The sequence below is a fragment of the Pristiophorus japonicus genome, unplaced genomic scaffold (genome assembly GCF_044704955.1).
Source record: "Pristiophorus japonicus isolate sPriJap1 unplaced genomic scaffold, sPriJap1.hap1 HAP1_SCAFFOLD_221, whole genome shotgun sequence".
Taxonomy (NCBI): Eukaryota; Metazoa; Chordata; class Chondrichthyes; family Pristiophoridae; genus Pristiophorus; species Pristiophorus japonicus.
Window position 1 is genome coordinate 254,482 of NW_027251919.1, and position 22,136 is coordinate 276,617.

Genomic DNA, 22,136 nt, shown 5'->3' on the forward strand with positions numbered 1-22,136 from the left:
TCTCTCCCCTTTTCCTCTCTCTCCGTTCTCCCTCTCTCCTACTCTTTTGCCTTTCTCTGCCCATTCCCCCTCTCTCTTTCCCCTCAGCCCTCCCTCTCTTTCCCCTCAGCCCTCTCTCTCTTTCCCCTCCTTGGGGCCTACTCAAAATTAGCTCAGTATTTAAATTCACTGTCAATTAACAAGCGGTTTAATTATAAATATTAAACAGCTCTGTGACCGACCCTGGAACACAAGTCTCTCCTGTTCTCCTTTCGCCCCATTTTCCCTCTCTTCCTGCTTTCCACATTCTGCCTCTTTTTACGCTCTCTCTCTTTCCTCGTTTCTCTTTATCACTCATTCCCCTCTCCCCTTCCCCAAACTCTGCCGTTCCCCTCCCTCTCTTTCCCCTTCCCCCTCTCTTACACATCTTCCTCTCTCTCATCCGTTCCCTCTCTCTCCTCCACCCCATTTCCTCCTCTATCTCTCTCGCCTTTCTGCTCTCTCTCCCCTTCCCCCTCTCTCTCCCTTTCACCCCTCTCTCTCCCTTTCACCCCTCTCTCCCCTTCCCCTCACTATCTCTTCCCTTCCTCTCTCTCTCCCGTTCCCCGATCTCTATCCCCTTCCCTCTGTCCCTCTCCCCTTCCCTCTGTCTCTCTCCCCTTCCCCCTTCTCTCTCTCCTTCACCCGTCTCTCTCCCCTTCCCCCCTCTCTCTCCCCTTCCCCCTCTCTCTCTCCTTCCCCCGTCTCTGTCCCCTTCCCCCCTCTCTCTCCTCTTCCCCCTCTCTCTCCTTCCCCTGTCTCTCTCCCCTTCCACCTCTCTCTCCCCTTACCCCTCTCTCTCCCCATCCCACCTCTCTCTCCCCTTCACCCCTCTCTCTCCCCTTCCCCCTTTCTCTCCTTCCCCGTCTCTCTCCCCTTCCCCCTCTCTCTCCCCTTCCCCCTCTCTCTCCTTCCCCCGTCTCTCTCCCCTTCCCCCTCTCTCTCCCCTTACCCCCTCTCAATCCCCTTCCCCTCTCTCTCTCCTTCCCCCGTCTCTCTCCCCTTCCCCCCTCTCTCTCCCCTTACCCCTCTCTCTCCCCTTACCCCACTCTCTCCCCTTACCCCCTCTCTTCCCCCTTCCAACCCTCTCTCTCTCCTTCCCCCCTTCTCCCTCTACCCTTCCCTCGCTATCTCTCCCAATCACCCTTCTCTCCCCTTCGCTCTCTCTCCCCACTCTATCCCCACTCCCTCCTCTTCCCCCCCTCCCCTTCCCCTCTCTCTGCCCTTCACCTCCCTCTCTCTCCCATTCCCCTCTCTCTTCCTTCCTGTCTCACCTTCCCACTCTCACTCCTTCCACTCTCTCTCTCTCCCCTTCCCCCTCTCTCTCTCCCCTTTCACTGTCGCTCACTCCTTCCCCTCTCCCTTTTCATTTTCTCCCCCACTCTCTCCCTCCCCTCCCCTGTCTCCACTCTTCTCGCCCTTCTCCCTCCTCCCTTTCTCTCCTTCCCTCGCTCTCGTTCTCCTTTCCCATCAGACTCTCCCCCTCCCCCTCTAGCCCATTCCCCACTCTCTCCCCTTCCCCCTCTCTCTCACTCCTTCCCCTCTCTCTTTTCCCGCCCCCTCTCTTTCCTGCTCCTTCCCCTGACTTTCCCAAAGTAGGTGGCTCCATAAGTTTGCTGACGATACAAAGATGGGAGGAAAAACAATGTGTGAGGAGGACACAAAAAATCTGCAAAAGGACATAGACAGGCTAAATGAGTGGGCAAAAATTTGGCAGATGGAGTACAATATTGGAAAGTGTGAGGTCATGCACTTTGGCAGAAAAAAATCAAGGTGCATGTTATTATTTAAATGGAGAAAGATTGCAAAGTGCTGCAGTACAGGGGGACCTGGGGGTTACTTGTACATGAAACACAAAAGGTTAGTATGCAGGTACAGCAAGTGATCAGGAAGGCCAATGGTATCTTGGCCTTTATTGCAAAGGGGATGGAGTATAAAAGCAGGGAAGTCTTGCTAGAGTTATACAGGGTATTGGTGAGGCCACACCTGGAGTACTGCGTGCAGTTTTGGTTTCCATATTTATGAAAGGGTATACTTGCTTTGGAGGCAGTTCAGAGAAGGTTCACTCGGTTGATTCCGGAGATGAGGGGGTTGACTTATGAGGAAAGGTTGAGTAGATTGAGCCTCTACTCATTGGATCTCTATCCCCTTCCCTCTGTCTCTCTCCCCTTCCCCCGTCTCTCTCTCTCTCCTTCCCCCGTCTCTCTCCCCTTCCCCCCTCTCTCTCCCCTTCCCCCTCTCTCTCTCCTTCCCCCGTCTCTGTCCCCTTCCCCCCTCTCTCTCCCCTTACCCCTCTCTCTCCCCTTACCCCTCTCTCTCCCCTTCCCCTCTCTCTTTCCCCTTCCCCCTCTCTCTCTCCCCTTACCTCTCTCTCTCTCCTTCCCCTCTCTCTTTCCCCTTCCCCCTCTCTCTCTCCCCTTACCCCTCTCTCTCCCCTTCCCCTCTCTCTTTCCCCTTTCCCCTCTCTCTCTCCCCTTACCCCTCTCTCTCTCCTTCCCCTCTCTCTTTCCCTTTCCCCCTCTCTCTCACTCCTTCCCCCTCTCTCTCACTCCTTCCACGCTCTCTTTTCCCTTCCCCTCTCTTTCCTGCTCCTTCCCCTGTTTTACCAGAGCAGGTGACTCCATAGCTCAAGGGTTCGAGCACTGGTCTTGTAAACCAGGGTTGTGAGTTCAAATCTCAGTGGAACCTTCTCAAAATTAGTTTAGTATTTAAATACCAGTCTCTCCCTCCTTCTATTCTTTCCCACGATTCAGATTCTCCCCCGACCCCTCCCTCTCACTTTCCCTTTCTCCTCACCTCTCACTCGTTTGTTTGCATCTCTCTCTCCCCTTCTCCGATCTATTTCGCTCCTTCCCCCATCTCTCTCTCTCCCCGCCCCTTCCACACTTTCTCCCTTTCTCTCACTCCCACTTCCCATTTCTCTCACATGCCTCCTTCTTCCTCTTTCCCCTCTCTGCTGCTCTCTCTTTCCATCGCATTACGTTCTCCATCTTTTTACCCCACTCCCTCTCTTTCCCCTTCCCCTCTCTCTCTCCCCCCTTCCCCTACCTCTCTCTCTCCTCCCCTCTCTCTCTCCCATTCCACTCTCTCTTTTCCCTTCCCCTCTCTTTCCTGCTCCTTCCCCTGTCTTTCCCAAAGCAGGTGGCTCCATAGCTCAGTTTTGGTCTCCGATACTGAGGAAGGACATTCTTGCTATAGAGGGAGTGCAGCGAAGGTTCACCAGACTGATTCCCGGGATGGCAGGACTGACATATGAGGAGAGACTGGATCGACTGGGCCTGTATTCACTGGAGTTTAGAAGAATGAGAGGGGATCTCATAGAAACATATAAAATTCTGACGGGACAGGACAGGTAAGATGCAGGAAGAATGTTCCTGATGTTGGGGAAGTCTAGAACCAGGGGACACAGTCTAAGGATAAGGGGTAAGCAATTTAGGACTGAGAGGAGGAGAAACTTCATCACCCAGAGAGTTGTTAACCTGTGGAATTCTCTACCGCAGAGAGTTGTTGATGCCAGTTCATTGGATATATTCAAGAGGGAGTTAGATGTGGCCCTTACGGCGAAAGAGATCAAGGGGTATGGCGAGAAAGCAGGAAAGGGGTACTGAGGTGAATGATCAGCCATGATATTGAATGGTGGTGCAGGCTCGAAGGGCCGAATGGCCTACTCCTGCACCTATTTTCTATGTTTCTATGTTTCAGGGGTTAGAGAACTGGTCTTGTAAATCGGGAGTCGTGAGTTTAAATCTCACTGGGGCCTAATCAAAATTAGCTCAGAATTTAAATTCCCTGTCAATTAACAAGGGCTTTAATTATAAATATTAAACAGCTCTGAGACCGACCCTGGAATAACAGGCTCCCCTCACACCCTTCCCCCTCTCCTCTTCTCTCTTACACTATCTCCCTTTCCAGATCTCTCTCTCCCTTCCCCATTGTTATGTATATAAACCTGTAAATACCATGTCTAACCAGCAGAGGGCTCATCCCCTGGAGTCTCAATCCCTTGGGAGCACCTGTATATAAGGAGACCTCACAGGCTGGAGAGGCATTCTGAGATCTGTAATAAAGGACTAGTCACACCTTACTTTGAGCTTGCAGTATCTATTCAAATCATAACATCTCTCTCTCTTCCCCCTCTCTCTTCCCTTCCCTCCTCTCTCTCCCTCCCTTCCACTCTCTTCCTCCATGTCTCCCATTCCCCTCTCTCTCACTCCTTCCACTCTCTCTCCCCTTCCCTCTCTCTCTCCCCTTCCCCTTTCTCTCACTCCTTCCACTCTCTCTCCCCTTCCCCCTCTCTCTCCACTTCCCCTCTCTCTCTCTCACTCCTTCCAATCTCTCTCCCCTTCCCTCTCTCTCTCTCCACTTCCCCTCTCTCTCTCTCACTCCTTCCACTCTCTCTTCCCTTCCCCTCTCTCTCACTCCTTCCAATCACTCTCCCCTTCCCTCTCTCTCTCTCCCCATCCCCCTCTCTCCCCTTTCCCCTCTCTCCCTTTCCCCTCTCTCTCACTCCTTCCACTCTCTCTCCCCTTCCCTCTCTCTCTCCCCTTCCCCTCTCTCTCACTCCTACCACTCTCTCTCCCCTTCCCTCTCTCTCTCCCCTTCCCATCTCTCTCACTCCTTCCCCTCTCTCTCTCTTTCTCACTCCTTCCAATCTCTCTCCCCTTCCCTCTCTCTCTCTCCCTTCCCCTCTCTCTCTCTCACTCCTTCCAATCTCTCTCCCCTTCCCTCTCTCTCTCTCCCCTTCCCCCTCACTCCTTCCCCCTCTCCCCTTCCCTCTCTCTCTCCCCATCCCCCTCTCTCCCCCTCTCCCTCACACCTTCCACTCTCTCTTCCCTTCCCCTCTCTCTCACTCCTTCCAATGACTCTCTCCTTCCCTCTCTCTCTCTCTCCCCATCCCCCTCTCTCCCCTTCCCCCTCTCTCCCTTTCCCCTCTCTCTCACTCCTTCCACTCTCTCTCCCCTTCCCTCTCTCTCTCCCCTTACCCTCTCTCTCACTCCTACCACTCTCTCTCCCCTTCTCTCTCTCTCTCCCCTTCCCCCACTCTCCCCTTCCCCTCTCCCTCACTCCTTCCACTCTCTCTTCCCTTCCCCTCTCTCTCACTCATTCCAATCACTCTCCCCTTCCCTCTCTCTCTCTCCCCATCCCCCTCTCTCCCCTTCCCCCTCTCTCCCTTTCCCCTCTCTCTCACTCCTTCCACTCTCTCTCCCCTTCCCTCTCTCTCTCTCCCCTTCACCCTCTCTCCCCTTCCCCCCCTCCCTCACTCCTTCCCCCTCTACCCTTCCCTCTCTCTCTCTCCCCATCCCCCTCTCTCCCCTTCCCCCTCTCTCCCTTTCCCCTCTCTCTCACTCCTTCCACTCTCTCTTCCCTTCCCCTCTCTTTCCTGCACCTTCCCGTATCTTTGCGAGTTTATTTGGCTCCATTGCTCAGGGGTTCGAGTATTGGGTATTGTAAACCAGGGGTTGTGAGTTCAAATCTTACTGGGGCCTGTTTAAAATTATCTCAGTATTTAAATTCACTGTCAATTAACAAGGGGTTTAATTATAAATATTAAACAGCCCCGAGACCGACCCTGGAATAAAAGGCTCTTCTTGTCTCTCTTACACTCTCGCTCCCCTTCCAAATATCTCTCGCCCTTCCCCATCACGACCAGTTCTACATCTTTTTCCATCTCTCACTCATTCCCCTCTCTCACACTCTCTCCCCTCCCTCCTCTCTCTCTCTTCTCCCTCCTCTCTCTCTCTTCTCCCTTTCTTTTCAGATTCTTCCTCTCTCTCCCCTTCCCCGCTCGGTCTCACTCCTTCACCCTCTCTTTCCCCTTCCCCTCTCTCTCCTTCCCCTGTCTCATTCTCTCCTTCCCCTCTCTCCTCTCTCCCCTTCTCTCTCTACAGTTGGTTCCATAGCTCAGGGGTTAGAGCACTGGTCTCTGAAACCAGGAATTATGGGTTCAAATCTCACAGGGCATACTCAAAATTAGCTCAGCATTTAAATTTGCTGTTAGTTAACAAGGGGTTTAATTATAAATATGAAACAGCTCTGTGACTGACTCTGGATCAACAGGCTAATTTCTCTTGCACTCACTCTCCCCTTCCAAATCTATCTCTCCCTTCCCCATTCTACATCTTTTTCTCCCCGTCTCTCATTCATTCCCCTCTCTCCCCTTCCCCCTCCCTCACCCCACCCTCTTTCCTTCTCCCTCGCTCTTCTCTCACTCCTTCCTCTCCTTCCACTCACTCTCCCCATCCACTCCCTCTCTTTCCCTTCCCTGCCTCTGTCTCCCCTTCTCTCTCTCTCCTGCCTCTCTCTCTCCTTCCCTCTCTCACCCCTTTCCCTCTCTCCCTCTCTTCCACTCTCTCTCTCCCCAGCTCCTTCCCCTGTCTTTCCCAGAGCAGGTGCCCTCCTGTCTGTCTCTCCTTTCCCTTTCCTTTGAGATTCTCCCCTTCTCTCTCTTCTTCCCCTCCCTCTCTTTCTCTTTCCCTCTCTCTTCCCTCTTTCCTACTCCTTCCCCTCTCTCCCTCCTTCTACATTCTCCCCGCCTCTCTCTCTCCCCTTCCTCTCCCTGTCTCCCCTTCCCCCTCTCTCTCACTCCTTCCCCCTCTCTCCCCTTCCCCCTCTCTCACTCCTTCCCCGCTCTCTCCCCTTCTCCTTTCTCTCCCTTTAACCCTCTTTCACTCCTTCCCATCTCTCTTCCCTTCTGCTCTCTCCCCTTCCCCTCTCTTTCGTGCTCCTTACCCTATCGTTTTTAAAACAGGTAGCTCCATAGCTTAGGGGTTAGAGCACTGGTCTAGCAAACCAGGGGTTGTGGGTTCAAATCTCTCTTGGAGCTATTTAAAATTAGCCCAGTATTTCAATTTACAATGGTTGAATTATAAATATTACAGCTGTGAGACTGACTCTGGAACAACCAGTCTCCCTTCCCCATCATGACCTGGTCTGTATCTTTTTCCCACTATCTCGCTTTCCCCATCTCTCACTCATTGCCCTCTCTCACCCTCTCTTCATCCCCCTCTGCCTCTCTCCCCTACCCCTTTCTTCACGTTCCCCCTCTCTCTCCCCTTCCACTCTCGACTTTCTCACTCCTTCCCCCTCTCTCCTCTTAACTTCTCTTTCCCCTCTCTCTCTCTCCCCTTCCCCCTCTCTCTCACTCCTTCCACTCTCTCTCCCCTTTCCCTCTCTCTCTCTCTTCCCTTCCCCTCCCTCTCTCTCCCCCTCTTTCTCACTCCTTCCACTCTCTTTTCCCTTCCCCTGTCTGTGATAGAGCAGGTGGCTCCATAGCTCAGAGGTTAGAGCACTGGTTTTATAGACCAGGGGGTCGTGAGTTCAATTCTCACTGGGGCCTACTCAAAATTAACTCGGTGTTTCAATTAACAAGGGGTTTAATTATAAATATTCAACAGCTCCGAGACCAACCCTGGGACAACAGGCTCCCCTCACACCCTTCCCCTTCTCATCTCTCTTGCACTCTCTCTCCCCTTCCAGATCTCTCTCTGCCTTCCCCATTATTATGTATATAAACCTGTAAATACCATGTCTAACCAGCAGATGGCACATCCCCTGGAGTCTCAATCCCTTGGGAGCACCTGTATATAAGGAGGCCTCACAGGCCGGAGAGGCATTCTGAGATCTGTAATAAAGGACTCCGGTCACACCTTACTTTGAGCTTGCAGTATCTATTCAAGTCATAACTCCACTCTCTTTTCTCTTTCCTGCTCCTTCCCCTGTTTCTCCCAAGGCTGGTGGCTCCATAGCTCGGTAGTTAGAGCACTGGTCGTGAGTTCAAATCTCACTGGGGCCTACTCTAAATTAGCTCAGTATTTAAATTCACCATCTCTGCCTTCTCCCTCCTTCCTCCACATTCTCTCTCACTTTTCCCTTTCATTTCAGATTGTCCCCTTCCACTCTCACCCCTCTCTCTTCCTCCCTGTTTCCCCTTCCCCCTCGCTCTCACTTCTCCTCTGTCCCACTCCTTCCCCCTCTCTTTCCCCTTCCACACTCTCTCTACCCTGGAACAACAGGCTCCCCTCACACCCTTCCAAATCTCTCTCTCTCTTTTCCATCACGACCCTGTAAAGTCCTGTCCCCTCAGTACAGATTCACACGAGGCATGTAGTGAAGTCAAGCTCACTCTGGATCTGCACCTTTATTTCACAGCTCTGGAATGCTGCACTTGCCTGAGACCTGCCCTTATATACCTGTCTCTTGCAAGTGTACCCCTGGTGGTAAGGTATGCTGGTGGTTACAGGTCATATCATATTACAGTCATGTATAGCATGTTGGGATACAGTTATATATAATAATGTAAGATACATGACATCACCCTCCCCCAAGGTCTTATTGTCTTTATAGGTTCAGTCTCTCAGGTGGTCTTCGTTCTCGCGTGGAGCGTCTGAGTTGTGGTTCAGTTGTTTGCCTTGGTGTCTGTTTTTCTTTGGGTGTGGTTGCTGGTATCTCGCCTGGGCTGTCTGTTTCGATTGGTGTGATTGTTGTTGACTCGCCTGGGCTGTCTGTCTGTCCCCACAGATTCGTACGGATCCATCAGGCTTCATGACTGGGACAATGGGACATGCCCAGTCGCGAAATTCCACAGGTGAGATAATGCCTTCCTGCAGAATCCTGTCCAGTTCGTGTTCAATCTTTTCCCTCTTCACATCGGGTACAGCTCTGGCCTTGTGATGGACCGGTCTAGCATCCTGTGTGATATAGATTTTGACTTTGGCCCCTTTGAAAGTGCCCACACCTGGCTGAAAGAGATGTTCAAATCACTTTATAACTGTTGAGCAGGAGGTCCGTTCCTCTAATGACATGGCATGGACATCATCCCATTTCCAGTTTAGTTTTGCCAGCCAGCTTCTCCCCAGCAGTGCTGGGGGGTCTCCAGGGACAATCCACAGGGGAAGTCGGTTCACTGTCCCTTTGTGTGTGACAGAGAGCATGGCGCTGCCGAGGACTGGTACGATTTCTTTGGTATAGGTCCTTAGTTTGGTGTCGACCCTTGTGAGTTTTGGTCTGTCTCTTTTATGCGGCCACAGCTGTTTAAATTGTTGAGCCCCCATGAGAGATTGACTCGCTCTCGTATCCAGCTCCATGTTGACAGATATCCCGTTGAGCAGGACCCTCATCATTATAGGAGGCGTCCTGTTGTAGGAGCAGCGGCCATTGATCGTGTTGACCCGCTGTACATCGGTGTCCCGGGTACTGTCTCCACCATCTTCTGATCCGCTTTCCGACCCTTCTGATTCGTATTCTAGCCGAGCTGCCGATTTTTTGCACATGCGTACCAAATGCCCTGTATATTCACAATTTCTGCAAACAGCCTGCTGAAATCAACATCCCCTTGATGAGTGCCCACCCCCACACCTCCAGCACTGACCTGTTCCATTGTTCAAAGTGTTCCCAAAGAATGAGCTGCGTCTGGCTGATCTCTCTTGAGCTTCTCTCAGTTTGTAGTTGATTGCTCGCATTGTGGGTTGATGAGGTGTGAACGGCCGTTCCTGTGGCCCTTGATGGCTTCTGCCTGCTGTCGAGAGCCTGTTCTCCCGGTTTTGTCTGTGTGTGGTGGTAGCAGTTTGTTTAGTGCTGTGAACTTCTTGTTCCGATATTTCGTTAGTTGTCGTACCTGCATTGTAAATCGACCTCGTTTCTTCTTCCCCTACCAAGAATGTCTGTGCAACCAGTGCTGCTGCCTCTAAGGTCAGGTTCTTGGTCTCTATGAGCTTTCGGAATATGCCTGCGTGGCCTATTCCTTCAATGAAAAAGTCTCTCAGCATTTCTCTCCTCAGTTCATCGGAGAACTCACATAAACTAGCCAACCTCCGAAGTTCCGCCACGAAGTCGGGTATGCTCTGGCCCACACAGCGTCTGTAGTTGTAGAACCTGTGTCTGGCCATGTGTGGGCTGCTCGCTGGCTTCAGGTGGTCTCTTACCAGTGGGCTCAATTCTTCAAACGACTTGCTTGCTGGTTTCTCGGGTGCCAACAGATCCTTCATTAAAGCGTATGTTTTCGAGCCACAGCTCGTCAAGAGATGGGCTCTTCTCTTGTCTGCCTTATCGTCGCCCAACCAGTCTTTGGTTACAAAGCTTTGCTGGAGCCTTTCTATAAAGTCCTCCCAATTGTCTCCCGCATTGTACTGTTCATCTGATCCGTTGTTCGCCATTCTGTGGATTCTGTAATCCCGTAACTTGTCGCCACTGTAAAGTCCTGTCCCCTCAGTACAGATTCACACGAGGCATGTAGTGAAGTCAAGCTCACTCTGGACCTGCACCTTTTTTTCACAGCTCTGGAATGCTGCACTTGCCTGAGACCTGTCCTTATATACCTGTCTCTTGTAAGTGCACCCCTGGTGGTAAGGTATGCTGGTGGTTACAGGTCATATCTTATTACAGTCATGTATAGCATGTTGGGATACAGTTATATATAATAATGTAAGACACATGACAGACCCGTTCTACATCTTTTTACCCCTCTCTCCCTTTCTCGCAATCTCGCTTTCCCGTCACAGACTCATTCCCCTCTCTCCCCTTCCCCTCCCTCTCACTACTTCCTCTCCCCTTCCCCTTCCCCTCTCCACTTCCCCTCTCTCTTCCTCCCTGTCTCCCCTTCCCCTTCTCTCTAACTCCTTCCCCACTCTCTCCCCTTCCCCTCCCTCTCCCTCCCTTCCACACTCTTTCTCCCCTTCCTCCCCTCTCTTTCCTCTCCCCCTCTCTCCTTTCCCTTCCTCTCTCACTTCCTCCCTGACTCCCCTTCCCCCTCTCTCTCACTCCTTCCCCACTGTCTCCCCTTCCCCCTCTCTCTCACTCCTTCCCCACTGTCTCCCCTTCCGCCTCTCTCTCACTCCTTCCCCACTCTTTCTTTTCCCTTTCCTGCTCTTTCCCCTATCTTTCCCAAGGCAGGTGGGCCCATAGCTCAGGGGTTAGAGCGCTGGTTTTATAAACCATTAAATCAAAGGTTGTGAGTTCAAATCTCACTGTGGAGCTATTTAGAATTAGCCCAGTATTTTAATTAACAAGGGTTGAATTATAAATATTACAGCTTCGAGACCGACTCTGGAACAACAGGCTCCATTCCAAATCTCTCTCTCACTTCCCCATCATGACCTGTTCTGTATCATTTCCCCGTCTCTCTCTCACCCTCTCTTCATTCCCCTACCCCTTCTCTCTCCCCTTCTGCTCTCGACTTACCCACTCTTTCTCACTCCTCCCCCCTCTCTCCCCTCAACCTTTCTGTCCCCTTCCCCCTCTCTCTCACTCCTTCCCCTCTCTCTTTCCCCTTCCCCCCCCCCTCTCACTCCTTCCCCTCTCTCTTTCCCCTTCCCCCCCCCCCCTCTCACTCCTCCCCCCTCTCTCTCCCATTCCTGTCTCTCACTCCTTCCACTCTCTCTTTTCCCTTCCCCTCTCTTTCCTGCTCCTTCCCCTGCCTTTCCCAGAACATGTGGCTCCATATCTCAGGGGTTAAAGCACTGGTCTAGTAAACCAGGGGTCATGGGTTCAAATCTCATTGGGGCCTACTGTTAATTAGCTCAGTATCAAAATTTGCGTTAGTTAACAAGGTGTTTAATTATAAATATTAAACAGCTCTGAGACCAACCCTGGAACAACAGGTTCTTTTCTCTCACACTCTCTTTCTCTCCCTTTCCCATTTTACATCTTTTTCTCCCTCTCTCTCGATCTCATTTTCCCCGTCTCTCACTCATTCCCCTCTCTCCCCTTCCCCCTCCCTCACCCCACCCTCTTTCCTTCCCCCTCACTCTCTATCTTTCTCCCTCGCTTTTCTCTCACTCCTTCCTCTCCTTCCACTCACTCTCCCCATCCGCTCCCTCTTTCCCTTCCCTGCCTCTGTCTCCCCTTCGCTCTCTCTCCTGCCTTTCTCTCTCTCTCCTTCCCTCTCTCACTCCGTCCCCCTCTCTCCCCTTCCTCCTCTCTCTCACTCCATCCCCCCTGTCTCCCCTTCCCCCTCTCTCTCACTCCTTCCCCCTCTCTCCCCTTCCCCCTCTCTCTCACTCCTTCCCATCTCTCTCCCCTTCCCCTCTCCTTCACACTCCTTCCCCCTCTCTTCCCTTAACCTCTCTTTCCCCTTCCCTCTCTCTCTCCCCGCCCCTCTCTTTCTCCCAGTCTCCACTTCCCTCTCTCTCTCTCCCCTTCCCCTTTCTCCACTTTCCCTCTCTCTCTCCCCTTCTACTCTTGACTTACCCACTCTTTCTCACTCTTTCCCTCTTTCCCCTGTCGAAATCTCGACCTCAGAAAAGAATGACTCCGACACTTACAGCTCCGATGGAAGTTTCCCTTTTAATTTACTTGCTCGCAAGGGGTAGGTTTCACTCAGTCAAGGGCTAAATGAAACCTCCGCAATGGTACAGCTTCACAAGATATTTATACAGTAAAACCCAAGTTCTGGCCTCTCCCTGTGTATTGCTCTGTCTCACAGTCAGTGAATACAGATAAAGAGTTAATTACTATATCCTGGTCCTGAAATGGTGTCAAGATATTTCCTTTTGTCAGGGTTATCAGAAAGCCAAACGACCATTACTCCATGAGTCATAGGTAATGGGCTATCACCTGTCTTGTATTGTATCAGGATTATCCAATTTCCTGGTCAGTTTACCTGTTGCTTCAAATGGATGAGGTAAAGGAAAGAGATAATGGCTAGAAGATAAGGGTGGGGTGACATGGAACTCCTGTAGTGTAGACAATAGGAGAGCACCATGGGGGGTTACTTGTCTCCGCATGACTTGTCTCCTAGCTGTCTGGTAACCATCAGCCATCGAACAGCAGGTTTAGCTGTTCATAATAAGCTGGCTATCAAAAATGCAGAAAGTTCTGGAAGGGCCAGGACTCCATTTTAATCAAAAGGCACACAAATACCGTATGGTATCAGCTTAGATAAAAATACATTTCCACACCCCTTAACCTCTCTCTCTCTCTCTCCCCTTCCCCTCCCTCTCTCTCCCCTTCCCCCTCTCTCTCACTCCTTCCACTCTCTCTTTTCCCTACACCTGTCTTTCTAAAAACAGGTGGCTCCATAGCTCAGGGGTTAGAGCACTGGTCTTGTAAACCAGGGGTCGTGAGTTCAAATCTCACTGTGGCTTACTCAAAATTAGTCCACTTTTTAAATACCAGTCTCTCCCTCCTCCCTATTCTTTCCCACTTTTCAGATTCTCCCCCGACCCCTCCCTCTCACTTTCCCTTTCCCCTCACCTCTCACTTGCATGTTTGCCTCTCTCTCTCCCGTTCTCCTATCTATTTCACTCCTTCCCCTCTCTCTCTCCCCGCCCCTTCCATCCTTTCTCTCACTCCCACTTCCCATTTCTCTCACACGCCTGCCTCTCTCTCACTCCTTCTCCCTCTTTCCCCTCTCTGCTGCTCTCTCTTTCCATCGCATTACGTTCCACATCTTTTTACCCCATTCCCCTCCCTTGCTTTCCCCTTCCCTTCTCTCTCTCCCCTTCCCCTTTCTCTCTCTCCTTCCCTCTCTCTCACTCCTTCCACTCTCTCTTTTCCCTTCCCCTCTCTTTCCTGCTCCTTCCCCTGTCTTTCCCAAAGCAGGTGGCTCCATAGGTCAGTTTTGGTCTCCTAATCTGAGGAAGGACATTCTTGCTATTGAGGGAGTGCAGCGAAGGTTCACCAGACTGATTCCCGGGATGGCAGGGCTGACACATGAGGAGAGACTGGATCAACTGGGCTTATATTCATTGGAGTTCAGAAGAATGAGAGGGAATCTCATAGAAACGAAGGAAATTCTGACGGGACGGGACAGGTTAGATGCAGGAAGAATGTTCCCGATGTTGGGAAAGTACAGAACCAGGGGACACAGTCTAAAGATAAGGGTTCAGCCATTTAGGACTGAGATGAGGAGAAACTTCTTCACTCAGAGAATTGTGAACCTGTGGAATTCTCTACCACAGAAAGTTGTTGAGGCCAGTTCTTTGGATATATTCAAAAGGGAGTTAGATATGGCCCTTACGGCTAAAGGGATCAAGGGGTACTGAGGGAATGATCAGCCATGATCATATTGAATGGCCGAATGGCCTACTCTTGCATCTATTTTCTATGTTTCTATGTTTCTATGTTTCAGGGGTTCGAGCACTGGTCTTGTAAACCAGGGGTTGTGAGTTCAAATCTTACTGGGGCCTACTTAAAATTAGCTCAGTATTTAAATTCACCGTCAATTAACAAGGACTTTAATTATAAATATTAAACAGCTCCAGGACTGACCCTGAAACAACAGACTCCCTTCCCCATATCTCTTACACTCTCTCTCCTTTGCCCCCTAACCCGTTCAAAAGGCTCTCCTGTTCTCTTTTCCTCTTTTCCCCTTCTCCCTCTCTTTCTGCGTTCCCCATCACTACACATTCTGCCTCTTTTTAATCTTTCCCGCTCTCTCGCTTTCCCCGTTTCTCTTTATCACTCATTCCCCTCTCTCTCCCCCTCCCCGCTCTCTCCCCTTCCCCACTCTCTCCCCTTCCCCTCCCCTTCCCCACTCTCTCCCGTTCCCCTCTCTCTCCCGTTCCCCACTCTCTCCCCTTCACCTCTCTCTCCCGTTCCCCTCTCTCTCCCCTTCCCCTCTCTCTCCCCTTCCCCTCTCTCTCCCCTTCCCCACTCTCTCCCTTTCCCCACTCTCTCCCGTTCCCCTCTCTCTACCCTTCCCCTCTCTCTCCTCTTCCCCTCTCTCTCCCGTTCCCCAGTCTCTCCCCTTCCCCTCTCTCTCCCCTTCCCCCCTCTCTCCCCTTCCCCACTCTCTCCCCTTCCCCACTCTCTCCCGTTTTCCTCCCTCTCTTTCCCTTTCCCCTCTCTTTCACATCTTCCTCTCTCTCACCCATTCCCTCTCTCTCCTCGACCCATTTTCTCCCCCCCTCTCTCCTTCCCCTCCCCCGGCTCCACTCTTCTCGCCCCTCTCCCTCCTCCGTTTCTCTCCTTCCCTCGCTCTTGCTCTCCCCTTTCCCATAAGACTCTCCCCCTCCCCTCTGACCCATTCCCCCCTCTAACTCTTTCTCTCTCCCTCCCCACTCTCCCCCTTTCTCTCCTCCTCCCCCACTCTCTCTCCCCATCCCCTCTCTCCTCTTCCCCTCTCTCCCCTCCCCCCATCTCTCCCCTTTCCCCGTCTCTCCCCTTCCCCCCCTCTCCCCTTCCCGCTCTAAAACACTCGTTACCCTCTCTCTCACCCCAACCCCTCTCTCCCTTCCACCTCTCTCCCATTCACCGCGCTCTCACACCTTCACCCACTCTCTCCCCTTCCCCCTCTCTCTCCTCTTCCCTTCTCTCTCACTCCTTCCACGCTCTCTTTTCCCTTCCTCTCTCTTTCCTGCTCCTCCCCCTGCATTTCCCAGAGCAGGTGGCTCCATAGCTCAGGGGTTAGAGCACTGGTCTTGTAAACCAGGGGTCGTGAGTTCAAATCTCACTGGGGCCTTCTCAAAACTAGCTCAGTATTTAAATTTAAGTTTGTGTCAATTAACAAGGTGTTTAATTATAAATATTAAACAGCTCCAAGACCAGACCTGGAACAAAAGTCTCTCCTGTTCTCCTGACCCGTCCTTTCCCTTTCTCCCTCTCTCCCTGGTTTCCCCATCACGACATATTCTGTCTCTTTTTACTCTTTCCCGCTTTGGAGACCGATCCTGGAACAACAGGCACCCCTCTCCTCTTCTCATCTCTTTTACACTCTCTCTCCCCTTCCAAATCTCTCTCTCCCTTCCCCATCACGACCCGTGCTACATCTTTTTACCCCTCTCTGCCTTTCCCACTGTCTCGCTTTCCCTGTCTCCCACTCATTCGCCTCTTCATCCTTCCCCCTCCCTCGCCTCACCCTCTCCCCTTCCCCCTCTCTCTCCTTCCGTCTCTCACAATCCTTCCTCTCTCTCTCTCCTTTCCCTCTCTCCATCCCTTCCCCCCTCTCTCCCCTTCCCCTCCCTGTCTCCCCTTCCCCCTCTCTCTTACTCCTTCCCCTCTCTCCCCTTCCCCTTCCTGTCTCTCTGCTTCCCCTCTCTCATTCCCCTTCTGCTCTCTCCCCTTCCCCACTCTTTCTCACTCCTTCCCCCTCTCTTCCCTTAACCACTCTTTCCGCTCTCTCTTTCCATCGCATTACGACCGTTCTACATCTTTTTATCCCATCCCCTCTCTCTCCCCTTCCCCTCTCTCTCCCGTTCCCCTCTCTCTCCTTCCCCACTCTCTCCCGTTCCCCTCTCTCTCCCCTTCTCCGATCTCTCCCCTTCCCCACTCTCTCCCCTTCCCCTCTCTCTCCCATTCCCCACCCTCTATCTAACTCCTTTCCCTTCCCTCTCATTCCCCTTGCCCCTCTCTCTCTCCCCTTCCACTCTCTCTTTTCCCTTCCACTCTCTTTTCCTTTCCCTGTCTTTCCCAGAGCAGGTGTCTCCATAGCTCAGTTTTGGTCTCCTAATCTAAGGAAGGACATTCTTGCAATTGAGGGAGTGCAGTGAAGGTTCACCAGACTGATTCCTGGCATGGCTGGACTGACATATGAGGAGAGACTGGATCAACTGGGCCTTTATTCACTGGAATTTAGAAGGATGAGAGGGGATCTCATAGAAACAAAGGAAATTCTGACGGGACTGGACAGGTTAGATGCAGGAAAAATGTTCCCGATGTTGGGGAAGTCCAGAACCAGGGGACACAGTCTAACGATAAGGGGTAGGCCATTTAGGACCGAGATGAGGAGAAACTTCTTCACTCAGAGAGTTGTTAACCTGTGGAATTCCCTGCCGCAGAGAGTTGTTGATGCCAGTTCATTGGGTATATTCAAGAGGGAGTTAGATATGGCCCTTACGGTTAAAGGGATCTCGGCGTATGGAGAGAAAGCAGGAAAGGGGTACTGAGGTGAATGATCAGCCATGATCTTATTGAATGAGGGTGCAGGATCGAAGGGCCGAATGGCCGACTCCTGCATCTATTTTCTCTTTTTGTATGTTTCAGGGATTGGAGCACTGGTAATGTAAACCAGGAGTCGTGAGTTTAAATCTCACTGGGGCCTACTCAAAATGAGCTCAGTATTTAAATTCACCGTCAATTAACAAGGGGTTTAATTATAAACATTAAACAGCACCGAGACTGACCCTGAAACAACAGGCTCCCCTCACACCCTTCCCCCTCTTCTCTTCTTGTCTCTTTTACACTCTCTCTCCCTTCTCCATCACGACCCGTTCTACATCTTTTTACACCTCTCTCCCTTTCCCGCTATCTCATTTTCCCCATCTCTCACTCATTCCCCTCTCTCACCCTCTCCCCTTCCCCTCTCTCCCCTCCCTCCTCTCTCTCTCTCTCTTCTCCCTTTCTTTTCAGATTCTCCCTCTCTTTCCCCTTCCCCTCTCTCTCCTTCCCCTCTCTCTCTCTCTTCTCCCTTTCTTTTCAGATTCTCCCCCTCTCTCCCCTTCCTCGCTCAGTCTCACTCCTTCACCCTCTCTTTCCCCTTCCTCCTCTCTCCTTCCTCCTCTCTCCCCTTCCCTCTCTACTTTCATTCTCTCACTCCTTCCCTCCCTCTCTCTCCTTCCCCTCTCTCTCTCTCTTCTACCTTTCTTTTCAGATTCTCCCTCTCTCTCCCCTTCCCCGCTCGGTCTCACTCCTTCACCTTCTCTTTCCCCGTCCCCTCTCTCTCCTTCCCCTGTCTCATTCTCTCCTTCCCCTCTCTCCCCTTCCCCTCTCTACTTTCATTCTCTCCCCACCCCTTCCCCTCTCTCTCTTTCCTCCTATATCTTCCCTCTCTCTCCCCTCCCTCTCTCGCCCCTACCCACTCTCTCCTCTGCCTTTTCACTCGCCCTCTCCCCTTCTCCTATCTTCCCTCCCCTCTCTCCTCTCTCTCACTTTCCCCTTTCTTTTCAGATTCTCCCCATTCTCCCTCTCTCTCCCCTTCCTTTCTATCTCCCCTGTCTCCTCCCTCTCTCGCCTTCCCATCTTTCTCCCCTTCCCCTCTCTCTTTCCCCTTCCCCCTCTCTCTCACTCCTTCCACTCTCTCTTTTCCCTTCCCCTCATATTCCTGCTCCTTCCCCTGTCCTTTTCAGTGCAGGTGGCTCCATAGCTCAGGGGTTAGAGCACTGGTCTAGTAAACCAGGGGTCGTGGGTTCAAATCTCACTGGAGCCTGTTCAAAATTAGCTCAGTATTTAAATTTGCTGTTAGTTAATAAGTTCTTTAATGATAAATATTAAACAGCTCTGTGACCGATCCTGGATCAACAGGCTCATTTCTCTTCCACTGACTCTTCCCTTCCAAATCTCTCTCTCCCTTCCCCATTCTACATCTTTTTCTCCCTCTCTCTCTATCTCATTTTCCCCATCTCTCACTCATTCCCCTCTCTCCCCTTCCCCCTCCCTCACCACACCCTCTTTCCTTCCCCCTCACTCTCGATCCTTCTCCCTCGCTCTTCTCTCACTCCTTCCCCTCCTTCCATTCACTCTCCCCATCCGTTCCCTCTCTTTCCCTTCCGTGCCTCTTCTCCCCTTCTCTCTCTCTCCTGCCTCTCTCTCTCTCTCCTTCCCTCTCTCGCCCCTTCCACTCTCTCTCTCCTTCCCTCTCTCACTCCTTTCCTTCTCTCTCTCCCCAGATCCTTCCCCTGTCTTTCCCAGAGCAGGTGCCCTCCTGTCTTTCTCTCCTTTCCCTTTCCTTAGAGATTCTCCCCTTCTCCCTCTTCTTCCCCTCCCTCTCTTTCCCCTTCCCCTCTCTCTTCCCTCTTTCCTATTTCCTACTCCTTCCCCTCTCTCCGCCTTTCTACATTCTCCCCGCCTCTCTCTCTCCCCTTCCTCTCCCTATCTCCCTTTCCTCCTCTCTCTCACTCCTTCCCCCCTCTCTCCCCTTCCCCCTCTCTCTCACTCCTTCCCCACTCTCTCCCCTTCTCCTTTCTCTCCCTTTACCCCTCTTTCACTCCTTCCCATCTATCTCCCCTTCCGCTCTCTCCCCTTCCCCTCTCTTTCGCAATCCTTCCCCCTCTCTTGCCTTAACCTCTCTTTCCCCTTCCCTCGCTCTCTCCCCTGCCCCTCTCTTTTTCTCCCAGTCTCCACTTCTCTTTCTCTCACTCCTTCCCCTCTCTCCCCTTCCCCTCTCTCTCTTTCCCCTTCTCCCTCTCTCTCCACTTCCCCTCTCTCTCACTCCTTCCACTCTCTCTTTTCCCTTCCTCTTTTTTTCCTGCTCCTTCCCCTGTCTTTTGTGAAGCAGGTGGCTCCATAGCTCAGGGGTTAGAGCACTGCTCTTGTAAACCAGCGGTCGTGGGTTCAAATTTCACTGGGGCCTTCTCAAAATCAGTTTTGTATTTAAATATGTGACTCCCATTTCTCCCGCCTCTGCCTTTTCACTTTCCATCTCCTCTCTCTCATTTTTTCCTTTCCTTTCTGATTCTCCCCTTCTCTCTCTCTACCCTTCTCCCTTTCTCTCTCTCACTCTCCCGTTCAGCTCTCTTTCTCTCTCGGCCCCCCGCGCCCCCCCTTCCACTCTCTCTCTCCCCATCATAAAAGGTTACTGCACGAGATAAAAGTTCACGGGGTCACAAAAACACCCGTCAACCATTACCTTTTGCTTCCTGAATCTGAGACAATTTTGGCTCCAACTTGCCACTTTGCCCTGGATCCCATGGGATTTTGCTTTCGTGACCAGTTTGCCATGTGGGACCTTATCGAAAACTTTGCTAAACTCCATATACACTACATCATACACACTGCCCTCATCAACCCTCCTGGTTACCTCCTCGAAAAATTCAATCATGAGTTAGACAGGAACTTCCTTCAACAAATCCGTGCTGACTGTCCCTGATTAACCCGTGTCTTTCTAAATGTAGATTTATCCTGTCCTTCAGGAATTTTTCCAATAATTTTCCCACCACGGAGGTTAGGCTGACTGGTCTGTCATTACTCGGTCTATCCCTTTCTCCCTTCTTAAACAAAGGTACCACCTTCGCAGTCCTCCAGTCCTCTGGTACCACACTTGAAGCCAGAGAGGATTGGAAAATGATGGTCAGAGCCTCTGCTATTTCCTCTTTTGCTTCACTCAACAGCCTGGGATACATTTCATCCGGGCCTGAGACTTATCCACTTTCAAAGCTGCTAAACCCCGGGGGAAGGGCGGGTAGCAGGGAGGAGGGGTAGAGCGGGGGTGGAGCGGGGAGGGCAGGGGTGGGGGGTGGGGCGGAGTGGGAATAATCTCTTTCACACAGCCGACACAGACACGATGGGCCGAATGGCCCTCCTTCTGTGCTGTAAGATTCTGTCAATGTTCAGGGATGAATCACCGAGAATGATTACTCAGGCCCCACCTCCTTGTTAACAATAGTAAGATGCAAACAAGAGCTGGTGTTATGGGTGGCTCCATAGCTCAGGGGTTAGAGCACTGGTCTTGTAAATCAGGGGTCGTGAGTTTAAATCTTACTGGGACCTGCTCAAAATGAACTTCATATTCAAGTTTGCTGTCAATAAACAAGGTTTTTAATTATAAATGTTTAATATCTCTGGGACTGACTGAGGAACAACAGGCCTTCCTCGTACCCTTTCGTCTCTCTCTGCCCTCCCCATCATGAGTCTTTTTACCCCTCTCTCCCTTTCCAACTATCTCGCTTTCCCTGTTTCTCACTCTGCTTCCCCCTCTCTTCTCCCTTCCCCCTCTCATCTCATCTCCCTTCCCCCTCTCTCCCCTCACTCTCTCCCCTTCCCTTTCTCCTCCCCCTCGCTCTCTCTCCCCTTCCCACTCTTACACACTCGCTACCCTCTATATCTCACTCCTACACCCCTCTCTCACTCCTTCCACACTCTCTCCCCTTCCCCCATTCTTTCTCCCCTTCCTCCCCTCTTTCCTTCCCGCTTTCTCTCCCCTTCCCTCTCTCACTCGTTCCCCTCTCTCTCCCCTCCCTTCTCTCTATTCCCTTCTCACTCCACTGCCTCCTCCCTCTCCCTCTCTTTTCAATTCCATCTGACCCCTTCCCCCTTTCTCCCCTTCGCTCTCTCCCCTTCCCTCTCTCCGTTTCCCCCGCGAGAGACAGAGAGAAAGTGAGAGATAGTAAGAGAGACACAAAGGCAGAACATGTGATAGAGTGAGAGTGAGAGACAGAGAGGCAGAGAGATTGGGACAGAGTGTGACTGAGTTGCCTTGGGATGTTTTACTACGTGAAAGACCCGATATATCGATGTTGAGAAGCCAATATTGAAGAGACGGAGGCAGGAGTCTGAGGGATGAGACACAATCTGAGGGTTTCACTGACCCCTCCTCATTCTTCAAACACAATTACTTTAAATCTGTGCCCCCTGGTTATTGACCCCTCTGTGAAGGGGAAATAGGTCCTTCCTATCCACTCTATCCAGGCCCCTCATAATTTTAAATCTCCGCTCATGCTCCTCTGTTCCAAGGAAAACAACCCCCAGCCGATCCAATCTTTCCTCATGGCTAAAGTTTTCCAGTCCTGGCAACATCCTGGTAAATCTCCTCTGCACCCTCTCCAGTGCAATCACATCCTTCCTTTAATGTGGTGACCAGAACTGCACGCAGTACTCCAGCTGTGGCCTAACCAGTGTTGTGTACAGTTCAAGCATAACCTCCCTGCTCTTGTATTCTATGCCTCGACTAATAAAGGCAAGTATTCCGTATGCCTTCTTAATCACCTTATCCACCTGGCCTGCTACCTTCAGGGATCTGTGGACCTGCACTCCAAGATCCCTCTGTTCCTCCACACTTCTCAGTGTCCTACCATTTAATGTGTATTCCCTTGCCTTGTTAGCCCTCCCCAAATGCATGACCTCACACCTCTCTGGATTAAATTCCATTTACCACTGTTCTGCCCACCTGACCAGTTCATCGATATCTTCCTGCAGTCCACAGCTTTCTTCTTCATTATCAGCCCCACGGCATATTTTTGTATCATCTGCAAACTTCTTAATCATACCCCCTATATTCAAGTCTAGATCATTGATGTATACCACAAAAAGCAAGGGACCCAGTACTGAGCCCTGCGGAACCCCACCAGGAGTTTTTCCAATAATTTGCCCACCACGGAGGTTAGGCTGACTGGTCTGTCATTACTCGGTCTATCCCTTTCTCCCTTCTTAAACAAAGGTACCACCTTCGCAGTCCTCCAGTCCTCTGGTACCACACTTGAAGCCAGAGAGGATTGGAAAATGATGGTCAGAGCTTCTGCTATTTCCTCCTT

At 51.5% G+C, this 22,136-nt stretch overlaps 6 non-coding genes across 6 annotated transcripts; all 6 read left to right on the forward strand.

Moving 5' to 3' along the window:
- The first annotated feature begins 7,280 nt into the window (after nucleotides 1-7,280).
- trnai-uau (transfer RNA isoleucine (anticodon UAU)) lies at nucleotides 7,281-7,354 on the forward strand. The gene has a single exon. It is a non-coding gene; the product is annotated as a tRNA-Ile (tRNA).
- A 4,091-nt stretch (nucleotides 7,355-11,445) lies between these two features.
- Nucleotides 11,446-11,518, forward strand: trnat-agu (transfer RNA threonine (anticodon AGU)). The gene has a single exon. It is a non-coding gene; the product is annotated as a tRNA-Thr (tRNA).
- Nucleotides 11,519-13,024: 1,506 nt separating this feature from the next.
- On the forward strand, nucleotides 13,025-13,097 carry trnat-ugu (transfer RNA threonine (anticodon UGU)). The gene has a single exon. It is a non-coding gene; the product is annotated as a tRNA-Thr (tRNA).
- A 2,245-nt stretch (nucleotides 13,098-15,342) lies between these two features.
- Nucleotides 15,343-15,415, forward strand: trnat-ugu (transfer RNA threonine (anticodon UGU)). The gene has a single exon. It is a non-coding gene; the product is annotated as a tRNA-Thr (tRNA).
- A 2,609-nt stretch (nucleotides 15,416-18,024) lies between these two features.
- trnat-agu (transfer RNA threonine (anticodon AGU)) lies at nucleotides 18,025-18,097 on the forward strand. The gene has a single exon. It is a non-coding gene; the product is annotated as a tRNA-Thr (tRNA).
- Nucleotides 18,098-19,167: 1,070 nt separating this feature from the next.
- Nucleotides 19,168-19,240, forward strand: trnat-ugu (transfer RNA threonine (anticodon UGU)). Its single transcript has one exon. It is a non-coding gene; the product is annotated as a tRNA-Thr (tRNA).
- Nucleotides 19,241-22,136: the final 2,896 nt, after the last annotated feature.